General features: G+C 43.0%; 1 long non-coding RNA gene across 1 annotated transcript in view; it reads left to right on the forward strand.

The window, feature by feature from the left end:
• LOC118024687 overlaps window positions 1-2,672 on the forward strand; it is a 10,027-nt gene extending 7,355 nt beyond the window's left edge. The window contains exon 3 of the long non-coding RNA XR_004683175.1: window positions 2,622-2,672. This is a non-coding gene — a long non-coding RNA (uncharacterized LOC118024687). The remainder of the gene's footprint in view (window positions 1-2,621) is intronic.
• Window positions 2,673-5,277: the final 2,605 nt, after the last annotated feature.

Below are 5,277 nucleotides of genomic sequence, written 5' to 3' on the forward strand. Positions count from 1 at the left end.
GCCCCGCTCCCCCAGATACAGGCTCGCCCCGCTCCCCCAGATACAGGCTCGCACCTCATTACCCCACTTCTCATATTGAAGTCCTCGCCTGAGGGGGGTCATCAACCAGCATCCTCCCCATCATCAGCTCCCCACTCCCTCCAGGGCCTCCCATCCCTCTTCACCCCCTCTCCTTCATTCGTTCTCTCCCCACCTCCTGCTCTCAGCCACATGTCCTAGCTCTTCTCTAGTTCCCTTGAGAATCTCTCCCCTCCCATTTTCTCTCTTTTCCCCTCCAGTGCCACCCGCAAACCCCCACTTTCCCTGTCCCAGCAGCTAACTCTGGTGGGGCCGGGTCGCACTTCTATTCAGGTAAATTAAAGTCATAAGTTCTGGGTGAAATGAGACGGGATGAAGACTCAGTGCCACAGCCCCGAAGCCTCCGAGGCCCCTTCAGAAGCTCCCAGAAGTCTGTGCTGACTTTCTCACCCGCCTGTAATTGAACGCCTTTGTCCTCAGGCAATACCAGACAAGTTAAATTAAAAAACATTTCTTATTCCAAGCTGCTTTCCTGGATTTTTCCGGTAACTGCACTGCTTCTCCCAGTTTCTTGTGGCACATGAGGGTAGTAGGCTTCAATGGGCTAGCCTGGGGACCTCGAAGCCTGTGCATCTCCCCTAGCCAGGGGGTCCCGCCTCTTCTTAGCCTCCTGGGGAAGATCATTGACCAATTTGGGGGCAGAGCCAGACTGAAGACCTGTGTTAGGAGCCACTCCTAGCCCCGGATCAACCGTTTGTGAATTGTCTCTGGGATTCATTGAGGCAGTGAGTTCAGGAGCAGAGCTATTGATTTAAGAGAGATACACGTGACCTAAACACAGTCTTGTATTCTCTTGCATCTGAGTTTGTTGATCTAGAACTTTGCAAATATTTTCAAGGTTCTTTGTGAGGAATTTGTCCTCTGGATCTGGCTAGAATGTAAGATCGGTCAAGGCTGGGACTGACAGACCCCAAAGGGTTAATTTTCCTGTAACCAAGGCTCAGCTTCCAGAAACCAGGAGGTGGCAGCAAGGAACTGTCTTGGTGGAGAATTCCCCTGACCTGGCCTGCCAGGGAGGGTGGGGGTGGGAACCTGCCAGGACAGAGGTCAAGGGAAGTCCCTGGATGAAGCAGGAGCTGAGCCAAAGACCAGGGCCAGAGTCCTGGAGGTGAGGTGAGGTGAGGAACCATTGGCATTAAAGGCCACACCAGGAGTGAGGATGGGGGGTGCAGGGGAGAAAGACAAGCCCCACCAGAAGGCAGGGCTGATCGATGGGCCTATTCAGACAACAGCAGACAGAACAAGAGGCCAGCCTGGAAATGTCCCACTTCAGCCCAGCATTTCTTGGACCGTGGTCCTAGACCAGCAGCATCAGCATCCGCTGGGAGCCTGTTAGAAATGCCAGTTACCAGGCGCCACCTCAGACCAGAAACTCTGGGGATGGGGCCTAACACCTGTGTTTTAACATGTCCTCCAGATAATTCTAATGCCTGCTAACATTTGAGAACCCCTTCTCTAGACGATACTGTTGGAAAATGTTTGCGTTGACAAAGTCTAGAGGCCTGTGGATGCCTTTTTCCTTACAGTCCCAGACATGCCTGGTGGGCTCAACCCTCTGGGGGTCCTCTTGTGTTATGAGGAGCCTCCTCCACATATGATGGGCTGAGTTTTGGGGGGATCACAGTCTTTGACATCCCAGTTATTCCCAAATGGATTTTCAATCCCTTCCTGCCATATTTTCTGTCCTATGTAGAGCTCTACAAGGACCTCCATGTCCCTAAGGAGAGCATTGTTGGGGTGGTGGTGGAAGGGTTCCTCACTATTGTTCTCAGGGGCCCTACCCCATGCTGGGCCAGGGGTAGGAGGTCAGGCCAACATCGAGATTCTGGCAGAATCTTCCTGCATGACAGAAATTTCACCATCTATTCAATACCACAAGATCTATGCCATTGTGAACATCAGCCTGAAGTCTGAGATCTTCCAGGAGACCAGTTGGTCAACCGGCTCCCGGCAGGCAGAAGGGACCCAGGGCTGATTCCAGAGACCCTCTCCTTCTTCCTGGAGCTGGTCCTGGCTTTCATAATTCACAGTACATCTTGAGTTGCAGGGATAATTTTTCATCCTGGACCATTCTGGACACACCAGCGGCTCAAGAAGAGTTAAACAGCTACAAGGTTGTTAATTTGTTCACAAAGGAAACGGCCCAGAAAGGACAAGAAAAGCTTCATTTCCTAGCCATTAACTGAAAACCACTTTTCTTAGGACAGCTTGACCTCTAAAGTGTGACTGAACTAGCCAGAAAAAAAATGTAGATAAACCATGTCTCCTTTTAGCATTGAGTGCTAGTAAACAAAGCGGGAGAGAAGGAATTCCACCAAGATATCAGCAGAAACTTAATTTCTTAGGGGAAATAATTTCCTCTCCTCATTAGCAATTAATGAGCATAAGCTCCTGCCCACCAGCACTCTGAATTACTGTTGCTGCGGTGAGGTGGTGTGAAGATGCAGTGCCTTGTGCCTTTGGCAGGGATTTGTAAACCCGAGCTAATAGGTGAATGCGTCTCATTCAAGTGGGGGTGTTATCTTGTGCTTAATATTGGGCAGGAATCCGTCATATTTGTACAGAGAACACTTTGCTATGCTTGGTGAGGATACAAAGAGATAAAGACCCAGTGCCTACCCTCAAGGTAAGTCACATAATTCATGAATTATATTTATATCATTATATGAATTACATCAGCCAGTGAATCTGTTTATGTAGATAAGATCATTCATTTACTTGTTCATCCCACAGATGTTTATTGAGCACCTATTATTTAATGTAGCTGCTTTGGGAAATCTAGAAAAGTAAATATAACCCAAGTTTCCCAGGCTCTTCATGCTACTGGGGTCATACAAATGGGAAAGGTCACATTTTCTGGGTTCTTGTCTCTATTACTTAAAGAGTACTTCCAGCACCCCCTGCCCCCGCCCCCAACCAAATTCTCACCCAGTTCACATCTAGGAGTTTTCAGTGGGCGGTCAACATGCTCTCATAAACCAGGCTATTAATTAGGGTTAGATTGCAGTGTCTTCCTTAATCTTCCACACTAGCTTTGCACCCTCCCCTTCCCCGCCATTGATGTCCATTATCTGAGAAGCTTCTTGAAAAACTTTTCAAGTATTCATGGCTAGTGCTCACTGGGAAAAATGCTGAGATCCAAGCCAGAGGGATTAGCTCTTGATGCTTCTAAAGCTGCCACCTCTCAAGGCACAGAATGGTTCCACTTTCCCTCAGAAGTGAGGAGAATGCCTTCCTGCCCTCCACACCCGCAGTTCTGTGCTGTGTCACCTGAACTCTGGTCTGTTTCACTGGCCTACAGTCTACCTTTTCACCAGTAACATGCTGTGTTGATTGTTACAGCTTTATAATAATTCTAAGATAGTATGAGTCCTCCAACTTTGTTCTTTTTCAAAATTGTTTTGGTTTATTCTAGTTCCTTTGCCTTTCTACATACATTTTAGAATCAGCTTGTCAATTTCTACCAAAGAGCCCACTAGAATTTTGATTGGAATTGCACTGAATTTATACATCAGTTTGAGAAGAAGTGATATTTTAAGAAAATTGTGCCTTCTAATACATGAACACAATATAGTTCTCCATTCCTTGTTGATTTCTTTAATTAATGATTTGTAGTTTTTGGCCTAAAGATCTCAAATATGACATATTGTTGTTGGATTTATGCCTAAGTATTCCATATTTTGCTGATATTATAAATGACACTTAAACATTTTATTTATTTTTCAAGATTTTATTTATTTTTCAGAGAGAGAGAGAGCACAAGCAGCAGGTGTGGCAGGCAGAGGGAGAAGCAAGCTCCCTGCTTAGCAGGGAGTCCGGTGCAAGACTCCATTCCAGGACCCTGGGATCATGACCTGAGCCGAAGGCAGAGGCTTACCCAACTGAGCTACCCAGGCATCCTGGCACTTAAACATTATAAATTTTCAATTGATCATCACAAGTAAATAAAAATACAATCATTTTTTAGCATTGACCTTGTGTCCCGCAAAGTTGCTAAACTAACTTTTAGTAGCTTATATATTCCTTGCGATTTTCTTCATAGAAAAGTATGTCATCTGTGAATAGGGACAGTTTTATTTCACCCTTTACAATCTGGATGTCTTTTATTTATTTATTTTTTTTCTTGTTCTATTGCATTTTGTGGGACCTCCAGTATAAAGATGAAGAGAAGGGGTAAGCATGGATATTTTTGTCTTGGATTGTTTCCAATTTTAAGGGAAAAGCATTCAGTCTTTCACCATTAAATATGATGTTACCTGTAGGTCAAATTCCCCTACGTTGTCAGTTATTTGTGTAGAGTTGTTCATAGTATTCTCTTATTATCCTTTTGATGTCTGACAGTGTGTATGTCTACAGGAGTTATATTCCCTGTTTTATTCCTGATATTGGTAATTTGTGTATTCTCTCTCTTTTTCTTTGTCATTTTCTTGCTAGAAGATTATCAATTTTATTAGCTTTTTGAAAGAACCAACTTTTTGTTTCATTAATTTTCTCTATTGTTTTTCTGTTTCCAATTTCTGCTCTTATCCATATTATTTCCTTCCTCTCATTTGTGTTTATTTTGTTCTTTTCCTAGGTTCTTGAGGTAGGAAATTAGATTATTGATTTGAGACTTTACTCTTTTCTAATGTAAGCATTAGTGCTTTAAGTTTTCCTCTTAGCACTGCTTTATTTCTGTCTTATAAGTTTTGATATGTTATATTTTCATTTTCATTTAGGTCTATGTACTTTTTTTTTAAATTTCCCTTGAGACTTCCTCTGTGACCTATGAATTAGTTAGAAGTGTGTTTAATTTCCAAGTACTTGGCAATTTTCCAGTTTTATTTCTATTATTGATTTATATTTGATTCTATTATGGTTAGATAACATACTTCATATCATTTAAATTTTTAAAAATTTGTTGAGGTCTGTTTTGTGGCCCAGGATATGGTCTATCTTGGTATATGTTCCAGGGACACTTAGAAAGAATGTGGATCCTGCTGTTATTGGGTAGAGTGTTCTGTAAACGTCAATGAGATTCTGTTGACTGATGGTCGTGTTAAATTCTATATCTTACTGATTTTCTATCTGGTTGTTCTATCAGTTGTTGAAAGAGGAATGTTGAAGTCACCAACTATAATTGTAGATCATAAAAATAATAAATATTTGATATTTCTTCTTTCAGTTTTTGTTTCACATATCTGCAGCTCTGTTGTTTGT

The sequence above is a fragment of the Mirounga leonina genome, unplaced genomic scaffold, assembly GCF_011800145.1.
Source record: "Mirounga leonina isolate KUSES-001 unplaced genomic scaffold, KU_Mleo_1.0 Mir_114, whole genome shotgun sequence".
In the NCBI taxonomy this organism is placed as follows: domain Eukaryota; kingdom Metazoa; phylum Chordata; class Mammalia; order Carnivora; family Phocidae; genus Mirounga; species Mirounga leonina.